Below are 15,198 nucleotides of genomic sequence, written 5' to 3'. Positions count from 1 at the left end.
TAGGGGGCTGATGTTCTGAGAGAGACATGATGTAGGGGGCTGATGTTCTGAGAGAGACATGATGTAGGGGGGCTGATGTTCTGAGAGAGACATGATGTAGGGGGCTGATGTTCTGAGAGAGAGAGAGACATGATGTAGGGGGCTGATGTTCTGAGAGAGAGAGAGACATGATGTAGGGGGGCTGATGTTCTGAGAGAGAGAGAGACATGATGTAGGGGGGCTGATGTTCTGAGAGAGAGAGAGACATGATGAGGGGGCTGATGTTCTGAGAGAGAGAGAGACATGATGTAGGGGGCTGATGTTCTGAGAGAGAGAGAGACATGATGTAGGGGGGCTGATGTTCTGAGAGAGAGACAGAGAGAGACATGATGTAGGGGGGCTGATGTTCTGAGAGAGAGACAGAAACACACAGAAACCTCAACAGCATTACATCACTACAACAGCTTGTGGCAGACTAATTAAAAACACACACTGGCCTGGCCCAAAACCAGAGAGAGAGAGAGAGAAAAGCTATGACGTAGGGGGGCTGGTGTTTCCTTATACGGAGAGACAGAAGAGTCCATACAATCTAACTACTTCTGGGGACGTACTAAACAAACAACAACAGGAAGAGTCATCTATCCGAAACAGAGATGTCTGGGTAAACCACTTCATCAAGCTTATTGTCTCAATAACAAAGAACAACGAGCAAAAACATATACAGGATCAATTACAAATCTTAGAATCAGCTATTAAAAGTCTACCAGAACCCACTGGATTCTCCAATTACATTGAATGAACTAAATACACAACCCTTAAAAAAACTAAACATTCATGAGGTGGTTGACGGTATCCTCAATGAAATTATAAAATATACAGACCACAAATTCCATTTGGCTACACTAAAACTCTTTAACATCATCCTCAGCTCTGGCATCTTCCCCAATATTTGGAGCCAAGGACTGATCACCCCAATCCACAAAAGTGGAGACAAATTTGACCCTAATAACTACCGTGGGATAAGCGTCAACAGTAACCCTGGGAAAATCCACTGCATTATCATTTACAGCAGACATGTCCCCAGTGAAAACAATGTACTGAGCAAATGTCAAATTGGCTTTTTACCAAATTACCATATGACCTTAAATGTCTTGCGATCTGAAATGGTCCACCCACACAGACAGCGAGGTAAAGAAAGCTCAACGGCGCCTCTTCAACCGCAGGAAGCTGAAGAAATGAGTCTCGGCCCCTAAGACACTCAAACTTCTACAGATGCACCATTGAGAGTACAGCCCGTCTGGCTGTATCACCGCCTGGTACGGCAACTGCACCGCCCGCAACCGCAGGGCTCTGCAGAGGGTGGTGGTCTGCGGAACGCATCTACTACAAATAATCACTAGTCACTTTAATAATGTTTACATACTGCTTTACTCATCTCATCTGTATACACTGTATTTTAGTCAATGCCTCTCCGACTGTCACCCTCTGACCTTAGACATCTCTGACATCTCTGACATCTCTGTTTTCTCTGACATCTCTGACATCTCTGTTTTCTGACATCTCTGTTTTCTGACATCTCTGTTCTCTGACATCTCTGTTTTCTCTGACATCTCTGTTTTCTGACATCTCTGTTTTCTCTGACATCTCTGTTTTCTCTGACATCTCTGTTTTCTCTGACATCTCTGTTTTCTCTGACATCTCTGTTTTCTCTGACATCTCTGACATCTCTGTTTTCTGACATCTCTGTTTTCTCTGACATCTCTGTTTTCTCTGACATCTCTGTTTTCTCTGACATCTCTGTTTTCTCTGACATCTCTGACATCTCTGTTTTCGTTATTATTTTGTTTAGGTCAAGTGGTGACGAGGGTAGGCATGTTCGTTTTTGTATTGTCTAGGGGTTTTTGTATGTCATGGGGTGTTGGTAGTTCTAGGTATTTGTAAGTCTATGAATTGGTTCCCAATCAGAGGCAGCTGTTTATTTCTGATTGGGGAGCCATTTACCCTTTTGGTTTTGTGGGTTGTTGTTCTGTGTTTAGTTGCCTGTCAGCACTCGTTTTGTATAGCTTCATGTTCATTTTGTTATTTTGTTATTTCACTCATTTATTAAAGAAGAATGAACACATATCACGCTGCACCTCCTCCTTACAACGAACGTGACACCGACTTTGCTCATCCTAATATTAATATATTTCTTAATTCCATGAATTTACTTTTAAAATGTCTGTATTGTTATGAGGGAAAAAAAGGGGGAAAAAAGCATTTTGCTACACACACACACACACGATAACATTGGCTAATAATGTAGATTTGATAGAACAGATACAGCATTCAGAAGCATGGTGGTGGCAGCATCCCTATGGTGAAGCATGGTGGTGGCAGAATACTTCTGTAAATGTTATATTATTTTTTTTGTGCCAAAAAAAACAAACAATTGTTTTCGCTTTGTCATTATGGGATATTGTGATGTCATTATGGGGTATTGTGATGTCAATATGGGGTATTGTGATGTCAATATGGGGTATTGTGATGTCAATATGGGGTATTGTGATGTCATTATGGGGTATTGTGATGTCATTATGGGGTATTGTGATGTCATTATGGGGTATTGTGATGTCATTATGGGGTATTGTGATGTCATTATGGGGTATTGTGATGTCACTATGGGGTATTGTGATGTCACTATGGGGTATTGTGATGTCACTATGGGTTATTGTGTGTAGATTGACGAGGAACGTTTTTATTGAATCCATTTTAGAATAAGGCTGTAACTAGTTACTGGTTCTGAATACTTCCTGAATGCAGTGTATAACTTAACACATGACATGTACCAACGGTGGAAAATAAGCCCTCATGTTTTAGGGAAACATAACATCACATTGAATCAACCCCGGTGACCTCTTGCATTAATCCAACCTCGATTAAAACACATTAAACTACTAAAAATCCTGTGATTATACACAACAACAACAAAAAACATTTAAAGACACAATTCTTCAGTAAAAAAGGTCATCCGAACAACCGTCTGAAATGTCCTAAAAGGCATCAACTCCTCCAATTTTAAAGTGCATCGTTTACATGGGTAAACAAAGCCTCAGCAGTCTGCAGGGCCGTAGGAAGACCGGGCAACGGAATAACGCTCTCTGGATAAGAGCGTCTGCTAAATGACTTAAATGTAAATGTAATCGTAGATCAACACGCCCCCCCCCCCCCCCTAGTTGGTTACTTACTTCTTTTTGAAAGGTGTCTGTGACCGACAGATGCATATCTATATTCCCTGTCATGTGAAATCCATAGATTAGGGCCTCATGAATTTATATCAATTGACTGATTTCCTTAAATTAACTAACTCCGTACAATCTTTGTAATGGTTGCATTTATATTATTATTCAGTGTATATAGACGATAAATCGCCATAGTCTATAAAATCGGTGTGAATGTTGACTCAATGATTTGTTTTCTGCTATTTAATGAAAAGGCATGACCAATCCAGATGTCCAGATGGGGGGCAATCAGTGAGGGCACTATCCAACATATATGAGCATTAACTCCTCGGGGAGGCAGCTAGCCTAGCGGTTAGAGGAGGCAGGTAGCCTAGTGGTTAGAGGAGGCAGCTAGCCTAGTGGTTAGAGTGTAGAGGAGGCAGCTAGCCTAGTGGTTAGAGGAGGCAGCTAGCCTAGCGGTTAGAGGAGGCAGGTAGCCTAGTGGTTAGAGGAGGCAGCTAGCCTAGTGGTTAGAGTGTAGAGGAGGCAGCTAGCCTAGTGGTTAGAGGAGGCAGCTAGCCTAGTGGTTAGAGGAGGCAGGGTAGCCTAGTGGTTAGAGTGTAGAGGAGGCAGCTAGCCTAGCGGTTAGAGTGTAGAGGAGGCAGGGTAGCCTAGCGGTTAGAGTGTAGAGGAGGCAGGTAGCCTAGTGGTTAGAGTGTAGAGGAGGCAGGGTAGCCTAGCGGTTAGAGTGTAGAGGAGGCAGGGTAGCCTAGCGGTTAGAGTGTAGAGGAGGCAGGGTAGCCTAGTGGTTAGAGTGTAGAGGAGGCAGGGTAGCCTAGTGGTTAGAGTGTAGAGGAGGCAGGGTAGCCTACTTGTTAGAGTGTAGAGGAGGCAGGGTAGCCTAGTGGTTAGAGTGTAGAGGAGGCAGGTAGCCTAGTGGTTAGAGTGTAGAGGAGGCAGGGTAGCCTAGTTGTTAGAGTGTAGAGGAGGCAGGGTAGCCTAGTGGTTAGAGTGTAGAGGAGGCAGGGTAGCCTAGCGGTTAGAGTGTAGAGGCGGCAGGGTAGCCTAGCGGTTAGAGTGTAGAGGAGGCAGGGTAGCCTAGTGGTTAGAGTGTAGAGGAGGCAGGGTAGCCTAGCGGTTAGAGTGTAGAGGAGGCAGGGTAGCCTAGCGGTTAGAGTGTAGAGGAGGCAGGGTAGCCTAGCGGTTAGAGTGTAGAGGAGGCAGGGTAGCCTAGTGGTTAGAGTGTAGAGGAGGCAGGGTAGCCTAGTGGTTAGAGTGTAGAGGAGGCAGGGTAGCCTAGTGGTTAGAGTGTAGAGGAGGCAGGGTAGCCTAGTTGTTAGAGTGTAGAGGAGGCAGGGTAGCCTAGTGGTTAGAGTGTAGAGGAGGCAGGTAGCCTAGCGGTTAGAGCGTTGGACTAGTAACCGAAAGGTTGCAAGATCAAATCCCAGAGCTGACAAGGTGAACATCTGTCGTTCTGCCCCTGAACAGGCAGTTAACCCACTGTTCCCCTGAACAAGGCAGTTAACCCACTGTTCCCCTGAACAAGGCAGTTAACCCACTGTTCCCCTGAACAAGGCAGTTAACCCACTGTTCGCCTGAACAAGGCAGTTAACCCACTGTTCCCCTGAACAAGGCAGTTCACCCACTGTTCCCCTGAACAAGGCAGTTCACCCACTGTTCCCCTGAACAGGCAGTTCACCCACTGTTCCCCTGAACAGGCAGTTAACCCACTGTTCCCCTGAATAAGGCAGTTAACCCACTGTTCCCCTGAACAGGCAGTTAACCCACTGTTCCCCTGAACAAGGCAGTTAACCCACTGTTCCCCTGAACAAGGCAGTTAACCCACTGTTCCCCTGAACAAGGCAGTTAACCCACTGTTCCCCTGAACAAGGCAGTTAACCCACTGTTCCCCTGAACAAGGCAGTTAACCCACTGTTCCCCTGAACAAGGCAGTTAACCCACTGTTCCCCTGAACAAGGCAGTTAACCCACTGTTCCCTGAACAAGGCAGTTAACCCACTGTTCCCCTGAACAAGGCAGTTAACCCACTGTTCCCCTGAACAAGGCAGTTAACCCACTGTTCCCCTGAACAAGGCAGTTAACCCACTGTTCCCCTGAACAAGGCAGTTAACCCACTGTTCCCCTGAACAAGGCAGTTAACCCACTGTTCCCCTGAACAAGGCAGTTAACCCACTGTTCCCCTGAACAAGGCAGTTAACCCACTGTTCCCCTGAACAAGGCAGTTAACCCACTGTTCCCTGAACAAGGCAGTTAACCCACTGTTCCCCTGAACAAGGCAGTTCACCCACTGTTCCCTGAACAAGGCAGTTCACCCACTGTTCCCCTGAACAAGGCAGTTCACCCACTGTTCCCTGAACAAGGCAGTTCACCCACTGTTCCCTGAACAAGGCAGTTCACCCACTGTTCCCTGAACAAGGCAGTTCACCCACTGTTCCCCTGAACAAGGCAGTTCACCCACTGTTCCCCTGAACAAGGCAGTTCCCCTCACCCACTGTTCCCCTGAACAAGGCAGTTCACCCACTGTTCCCTGAACAAGGCAGTTCACCCACTGTTCCCTGAACAAGGCAGTTAACCCACTGTTCCTAGACCAGTTAACCCACTGTTCCTAGACCAGTTAACCCCACTGTTCCTAGACCAGTTAACCCCACTGTTCCTAGATCAGTTAACCCCACTGTTCCTAGACCAGGTAACCCACTGTTCCTAGACCAGGTAACCCACTGTTCCTAGACCAGTTAACCCACTGTTCCTAGACCAGTTAACCCACTGTTCCTAGGCCAGTTAACCCACTGTTCCTAGACCAGGTAACCCACTGTTCCTAGACCAGGTAACCCACTGTTCCTAGACCAGGTAACCCACTGTTCCTAGGCCAGTTAACCCACTGTTCCTAGACCAGGTAACCCACTGTTCCTAGACCAGTTAACCCACTGTTCCTAGACCAGTTAACCCACTGTTCCTAGACCAGTTAACCCACTGTTCCTAGACCAGTTAACCCACTGTTCCCAGACCAGGTAACCCACTGTTCCTAGACCAGGTAACCCACTGTTCCTAGACCAGTTAACCCACTGTTCCTAGACCAGTTAACCCCACTGTTCCTAGACCAGTTAACCCACTGTTCCTAGACCAGTTAACCCACTGTTCCTAGACCAGTTAACCCACTGTTCCTAGGCCAGTTAACCCACTGTTCCTAGACCAGTTAACCCACTGTTCCTAGGCCAGTTAACCCACTGTTCCTAGACCAGTTAACCCACTGTTCCTAGACCAGTTAACCCACTGTTCCTAGACCAGTTAACCCACTGTTCCTAGGCCAGGTAACCCACTGTTCCTAGGCCAGTTAACCCACTGTTCCTAGACCAGTTAACCCACTGTTCCTAGACCAGTTAACCCACTGTTCCTAGGCCGTCATTGTAAATAAGAATTTGTTCTTAACTGACTTGCCTAGTTAAATAAATGTAAAATATATTTTAAAAATTAATCGTAAGATACATTTTCCAGTGTTTTGGACACTATCTCCACAGGAATAAGACCGAGTAAAAGGGATCATAAACAACTTTGGGATCAGAAATGTGCCTCAAGTCTTCCAACATGAGGTGTCTGGCTGTGTAGAGACTGGAGCCCTGGAGGCTAGCAGGGCAGGGAGGAAATCTTGGTCGCGCCAGCTATCTACAGCCATAGAATGACATATTAGAACAGCCTGGGACGATGGATGGCTGGACTGAGGAGAAGGATGGGGGGGGACTGGCTGAACCCAGGGAGTGATCCAAGGTCTTAGAGGGGTGGGGGGACTGGCTGAACCCAGGGGAGATCCAAGGTCTTAGAGGGGGGGGACTGGCTGAACCCAGGGGAGATCCAAGGTCTTAGAGGGGGGGGGGGACTGGCTGAACCCAGGGGAGATCCAAGGTCTTAGGGGGGGGGGGGGGGACTGGCTGAACCCCGGGGAGATCCAAGGTCTTAGGGGGGGGGGGGACTGGCTGAACCCAGGGAGAGATCCAAGGTCTTAGAGGGGGGGGGGGGGACTGGCTGAACCCAGGGGGAGATCCAAGGTCTTAGAGGGGGAAGGGGGACTGGCTGAACCCAGGGGAGATCCAAGGTCTTAGAGGGGGAAGGGGGACTGGCTGAACCCAGGGGAGATCCAAGGTCTTAGAGGGGGGACTGGCTGAACCCAGGGAGAGATCCAAGGTCTTAGAGGGGGGGGACTGGCTGAACCCAGGGAGAGATCCAAGGTCTTAGAGGGGGAAGGGGGACTGGCTGAACCCAGGGGAGATCCAAGGTCTTAGAGGGGGGGGGGACTGGCTGAACCCAGGGGAGATCCAAGGTCTTAGAGGGGGGACTGGCTGAACCCAGGGGAGATCCAAGGTCTTAGAGGGGGGACTGGCTGAACCCAGGGGAGATCCAAGGTCTTAGAGTAAGCATTAATAGCAAATATCAGACTATGTACTGTGTGTGTGTGTGTGTGTGTGTGTGTGTGTGTGTGTGTGTGTGTGTGTGTGTGTGTGTGTGTGTGTGTGTGTGTGTGTGTGTGTGTGTGTGTGTGTGTGTGTGTGTGTGTGTGTGTGTGTGTTGAGCATGACCATGAATATAGAGATGTGTGGACATAACACTTGGCCGATTCTCTTCCTGTCCAGCCTCCTGCCAAAACCACACGATCGGTCGGCTCAATGTAAACGAGGAAATTGCCGTTTGAATTGAAACCTTCGTAGCTTGGAGACTTCATTTCCCCTTTCAGACTGTTACTTCTGCATTCCAACGATGCAGCCGGAAGACAAAGAGTCTTTCAAAACAAACAACAACAAAAAAAGACTTCATTTTGCATCTTCTTTGTCTGAAAAAGGCCTTTAGCAAAGTGGAAACGTTCAGGGCCAAATAGGACGGCTCCACGTTCTGTTCCCCAGGTCACCTGTACTCAAACTGACAACACAGCATGTGCTGGGTTGAGTTGTCCTCTGGAGCTCAGTTGGTTGAGTATGGTGCTTGCAATGGCAGGACAGTGGGTTCGATTCCCTGGACAACCCATATGAAAACATGTATGTACGGTTGAACTAAGTCACGATAAAAGCATCTGCTAAAAAATGGGATATATTTATTATGTATTAACTGTAAAGATATAAAATGACACTGAGGAAAAGAGAAAAAAAAAAGAATGAACTATTGTTTATAGAAAAGAGAGTGATTGTGGATGAGAGCTAACAAGGAGTCCCTGTCTAAAATACAAACCCCTCAAAACTCATCTCACCTGCCGGATAGGAACAACAAAATGGAATCGTACTGCCCCCTGCTGGACGACAGCGGTATTACAACCAACCTGGACAACAGGGGTATTACAACCTGGACAACAGGGGTATTACAACCAACCTGGACAACAGGGGTATTACAACCAACCTGGACAACAGGGGTATTACAACCAACCTGGACAACAGGGGTATTACAACCAACCTGGACAACAGGGTTATTACAACCTGGACAACAGGGTTATTACAACCAACCTGGACAACAGGGTTATTACAACCAACCTGGACAACAGGGGCATTACAACCTGGACAACAGGGGTATTACAACCAACCTGGACAACAGGGGTATTACAACCAACCTGGACAACAGGGGTATTACAACCAACCTGGACAACAGGTGTATTACAACCAACCTGGACAACAGGGGTATTACAACCTGGACAACAGGGGTATTACAACCAACCTGGACAACAGGGGTATTACAACCAACCTGGACAACAGGGGTATTACAACCTGGACAACAGGGGTATTTACAACCAACCTGGACAACAGGGGTATTACAACCAACCTGGACAACAGGGGTATTACAACCAACCTGGACAACAGGGGTATTACAACCAACCTGGACAACAGTGGTATTACAACCTGGACAACAGGGGTATTACAACCAACCTGGACAACAGGGGTATTACAACCAACCTGGACAACAGGGGTATTACAACCTGGACAACAGGGGTATTACAACCTGGACAACAGGGGTATTACAAACTGGACAACAGGGGTATTACAACCAACCTGGACAACAGGGGTATTACAAACTGGACAACAGGGGTATTACAACCAACCTGGACAACAGGGGTATTACAACCAACCTGGACAACAGGGGTATTACAACCTGGACAACAGGGGTATTTACAACCAACCTGGACAACAGGGGTATTACAACCAACCTGGACAACAGGGGTATTACAACCTGGACAACAGTGGTATTACAACCTGGACAACATTGGTATTACAACCAACCTGGACAACAGGGGTATTACAACCAACCTGGACAACAGGGGTATTACAACCTGGACAACAGGGGTATTACAACCTGGACAACAGGGGTATTACAACCTGGACAACAGGGGTATTACAACCTGGACAACAGGGGTATTACAACCTGGACAACAGGGGTATTACAACCTGGACAACAGTGGTATTACAACCTGGACAACAGGGGCATTACAACCTGGACAACAGGGGTATTACAACCTGGACAACAGGGGTATTACAACAAACCTGGACAACAGGGGTATTACAACCAACCTGGACAACAGGGGTATTACAACCTGGACAACAGGGGTATTACAACCTGGACAACAGGGGTATTACAACCTGGACAACAGTGGTATTACAACCTGGACAACAGGGGTATTACAACCAACCTGGACAACAGGGGTATTACAACCTGGACAACAGGGGTATTACAACCTGGACAACAGGGGTATTACAACCTGGACAACAGGGGTATTACAACCTGGACAACAGGGGTATTACAACCTGGACAACAGGGGTATTACAACCTGGACAACAGTGGTATTACAACCTGGACAACAGGGGCATTACAACCTGGACAACAGGGGCATTACAACCTGGACAACAGGGGTATTACAACCTGGACAACAGGGGTATTACAACCAACCTGGACAACAGGGGTATTACAACCAACCTGGACAACAGGGGCATTACAACCAACCTGGACAACAGGGGCATTACAACCAACCTGGACAACAGGGGTATTACAACCAACCTGGACAACAGGGTATTACAACCAACCTGGACAACAGGGGCATTACAACCTGGACAACAGGGGCATTACAACCTGGACAACAGGGGTATTACAACCAACCTGGACAACAGGGGTATTACAACCAACCTGGACAACAGGGGTATTACAACCAACCTGGACAACAGGGGTATTACAACCAACCTGGACAACAGGGGTATTACAACCAACCTGGACAACAGGGGTATTACAACCAACCTGGACAACAGGGGCATTACAACCTGGACAACAGGGGTATTACAACCAACCTGGACAACAGGGGTATTACAACCAACCTGGACAACAGGGGTATTACAACCAACCTGGACAACAGGGGTATTACAACCAACCTGGACAACAGGGTATTACAACCAACCTGGACAACAGGGGTATTACAACCAACCTGGACAACAGGGGTATTACAACCAACCTGGACAACAGGGGTATTACAACCTGGACAACAGGGGCATTACAACCTGGACAACAGGGGTATTACAACCAACCTGGACAACAGGGGTATTACAACCAACCTGGACAACAGGGGTATTACAACCTGGACAACAGGGGTATTACAACCTGGACAACAGGGGTATTACAACCTGGACAACAGGGGTATTACAACCAACCTGGACAACAGGGGTATTACAACCAACCTGGACAACAGGGGTATTACAACCAACCTGGACAACAGGGGTATTACAACCTGGACAACAGTGGTATTACAACCAACCTGGACAACAGGGGTATTACAACCAACCTGGACAACAGGGGTATTACAACCAACCTGGACAACAGGGGTATTACAACCTGGACAACAGGGGCATTACAACCTGGACAACAGGGGTATTACAACCAACCTGGACAACAGGGGTATTACAACCAACCTGGACAACAGGGGTATTACAACCTGGACAACAGGGGTATTACAACCTGGACAACAGGGGTATTACAACCTGGACAACAGGGGTATTACAACCAACCTGGACAACAGGGGTATTACAACCAACCTGGACAACAGGGGTATTACAACCAACCTGGACAACAGGGGTATTACAACCTGGACAACAGTGGTATTACAACCAACCTGGACAACAGGGGTATTACAACCAACCTGGACAACAGGGGTATTACAACCAACCTGGACAACAGGGGTATTACAACCTGGACAACAGGGTTATTACAACCAACCTCGACAACAGGGTTATTACAACCAACCTCGACAACAGGGGCATTACAACCAACCTGGACAACAGGGTTATTACAACCAACCTGGACAACAGGGGTATTACAACCTGGACAACAGTGGTATTACAACCTGGACAACAGTGGTATTACAACCAACCTGGACAACAGGGGTATTACAACCAACCTGGACAACAGGGGTATTACAACCAACCTGGACAACAGGGTTATTACAACCAACCTGGACAACAGGGTTATTACAACCAACCTGGACAACAGGGGTATTACAACCTGGACAACAGGGGTATTACAACCTGGACAACAGGGGTATTACAACCAACCTGGACAACAGGGGTATTACAACCTGGACAACAGGGTTATTACAACCAACCTGGACAACAGGGTTATTACAACCAACCTGGACAACAGGGGCATTACAACCAACCTGGACAACAGGGTTATTACAACCAACCTGGACAACAGGGGTATTACAACCTGGACAACAGGGGTATTACAACCTGGACAACAGGGGTATTACAACCAACCTGGACAACAGGGGTATTACAACCTGGACAACAGGGGTATTACAACCAACCTGGACAACAGTGGTATTACAACCAACCTGGACAACAGGGGCATTACAACCAACCTGGACAACAGGGGCATTACAACCAACCTGGACAACAGGGGTATTTACAACCAACCTGGACAACAGGGGTATTACAACCTGGACAACAGGGGTATTACAACCAAACTGTTATCAACTATGTGGCTCGAGATACTATCAAGTTAAATTCACCAGGGCCGTACTTGCGAACATAAGCAATCGTTTAAATATAAACAGTTTCTTTGGCTTGATGATGTGTATCAGCCAATTAAAACTCATCGATTTACTTGCCTGTGACAGAACTCTAAAATGTAGCTGGTCCCGACAGACATTAGCCCGATGCTAGCCTCACTAGGTGAGTCATTATATCCTGGAACAAATTCTGCATCAGCCAATTAAAGTCATTGACGTAGTTGGACCCGTTCCAATAGTTGTTCATGGTAGCGTCCTTAACATACCTCAGTACGTTCTGATCATCAGCCAATTAAAGTCATTGACGTAGTTGGACCCATTCCAATAGTTGTTCATGGTAGCGTCCTTAACATACCTCAGTATGTTCTGATCATCAGCCAATTAAAGTCATTGACGTAGTTGGACCCATTCCAATAGTTGTTCATGGTAGCGTCCTTAACATACCTCAGTACATTCTGATCATCAGCCAATTAAAGTCATTGACGTAGTTGGACCCATTCCAATAGTTGTTCATGGTAGCGTCCTTAACATACCTCAGTATGTTCTGATCATCAGCCAATTAAAGTCATTGACGTAGTTGGACCCATTCCAATAGTTGTTCATGGTAGCGTCCTTAACATACCTCAGTACATTCTGATCATCAGCCAATTAAAGTCATTGACGTAGTTGGACCCATTCCAATAGTTGTTCATGGTAGCGTCCTTAACATACCTCAGTACGGTCTGATCATCAAAGCAACTATCAGGTGTATTTGACTGACTGGTCAGATGTCTGTGTAGTTTTTTTTTAACCTTATTTTAACTAGGCAAGTCAATTAAGAACAAATTCTTATTTTCAATGACGGCCTACCGGGGGAACAGTGGGTGAACTGCCTTGTTCGGGGGAACAGTGGGTTAACTGCCTTGTTCGGGGGAACAGTGGGTTAACTGCCTTGTTCGGGGGAACAGTGGGTTAACTGCCTTGTTCGGGGGAACAGTGGGTTAACTGCCTTGTTCGGGGAACAGTGGGTTAACTGCCTTGTTCGGGGAACAGTGGGTTAACTGCCTTGTTCGGGGGAACAGTGGGTTAACTGCCTTGTTCGGGGGAACAGTGGGTTAACTGCCTTGTTCGGGGGAACAGTGGGTTAACTGCCTTGTTCGGGGGAACAGTGGGTTAACTGCCTTGTTCGGGGGAACAGTGGGTTAACTGCCTTGTTCGGGGGAACAGTGGGTTAACTGCCTTGTTCGGGGGAACAGTGGGTTAACTGCCTTGTTCAGGGGCAGAACGACAGATTTTTACTTTGTCAGCTCGGGGATTTGATCTAGCAACCCTTTGGTTACAAGTCCAACGCTCTAACCACCAGGCCACCTGCCTCCTCTAACCACCAGGTTACCTGCCTCCTCTAACCACTAGGCCACCTGCCTCCTCTAACCACTAGGCCACCTGCCTCCTCAAAACAGATGTGAAGTGCCTAGTCCACGTAATCGCCCCCCAGATTTGATTCTAATGTCAGTCCGTTCCCCTCCCTCCCCATCTCATTTGTTACATATGTGATATTAGACTGGAGGACGAGCATTACTCTGGGGCGCAGAGTAGCCTAGTGGTTAGAGCGTTGGACTAGTAACCGAAAGGTTGTGAGTTCAAACCCCTGAGCTGACAAGGTTCAAATCTGTTGTTCTGCCCCTGAACAGGCAGTTAACCCACTGTTCCCAGGCCGTCATTGAAAATAAGAATTTGTTCTTAACTGACTTGCCTGGTTAAATAAAGGTAAAATTACAAAGTGAACAGTAGGATTTTAGGTGGTCATCTCTAGTTGTCCTGCAGATGGCAGTATTGCAGCTCTTGTTATGGAAGTTTAATCACGAGTCCAGAGGAGGACTCATATCAACAGTATTAAGGGAGTAACACTGGGCTGTATCAGTATCTGATGGAGAATTACTTCTATTTGATGAAGTCATGTAACTCTCTGACTACGGAAGGCACACAGTACTACGTAGAGCCATGACCACATGGAACTCTATTCCACAGTACTACGTAGAGCCATGACTACATGGAACTCTATTCCACAGTACTACATAGAGCCATGACTACATGGAACTCTATTCCACAGTACTACATAGAGCCATGACCACATGGAACTCTATTCCACAGTACTACGTAGAGCCATGACCACATGGAACTCTATTCCACAGTACTACATAGAGCCATGACTACATGGAACTCTATTCCACAGTACTACATAGAGCCATGACTACATGGAACTCTATTCCACATCAAGTAACTCATGCCAGCTGTAAAATTAGATTACATTTTTTTTAAATAATAAATTAAAACACCTTATTGGACAGCGGGGACTGTGAAGCAAACAAACATTGGCACAGGCACACACACGATAGCATACACATGGATTTAGTACTGTATATATGTGGTAGTGGAGGAGGAGGGGCCTGAGGGCACACAGTCAATGTATTGTAATGTTTTTAAAATTGTATAAACTGCCTTCATTTTGCTGTACCCCAGTAAGAGTAGCTGCTGCCTTGACAGGACCTAATGGGGATCCATAATAAACACCAGGAAGAGTAGCTGCTGTCTTGGCTGGAACTAATGGGGATCCATAATAAACCCCAGGAAGAGTAGCTGCTGCCTTGACAGGAACTAATGGGGATCCATAATAAACCCCAGGAAGAGTAGCTGCTGCCTTGACAGGAACTAACGGTGATCCATAATAAATACAAAAACAAATGATCCTTTTCTGTCGACTTCTATAGGAAGTCTAACATGACTATAGCCTACATCCATTCACATCAGATCGTGCCCTAATGTCCTAACCTACTAATGCATGTGGCACCTCAATTCACCATGAACCCCATGAACCACCGTGGTCCTATTCTATATGTCGCCTCGGCTTGCAGGCCACTGAGGTGAAAGCCTGGTGGTGCCTACCCATGAAGCGACTACGCCCCCTCCTGGTGGGGAGATGTTAGCCTACACTATCACGAGTTGG

General features: G+C 46.9%; 1 protein-coding gene across 1 annotated transcript in view; it reads right to left on the bottom strand.

Moving 5' to 3' along the window:
• LOC124001992 (vam6/Vps39-like protein) overlaps positions 1-15,198 on the bottom strand; it is a 73,304-nt gene that overhangs the window by 50,853 nt on the left and 7,253 nt on the right. The window lies entirely within an intron of this gene.

Source organism: Oncorhynchus gorbuscha, linkage group LG17 (assembly GCF_021184085.1).
Source record: "Oncorhynchus gorbuscha isolate QuinsamMale2020 ecotype Even-year linkage group LG17, OgorEven_v1.0, whole genome shotgun sequence".
NCBI classification, from domain to species: domain Eukaryota; kingdom Metazoa; phylum Chordata; class Actinopteri; order Salmoniformes; family Salmonidae; genus Oncorhynchus; species Oncorhynchus gorbuscha.
The sequence above is the reverse complement of the archived record's forward strand: the minus strand, read 5'-3'. Positions and strand labels throughout refer to the sequence as shown.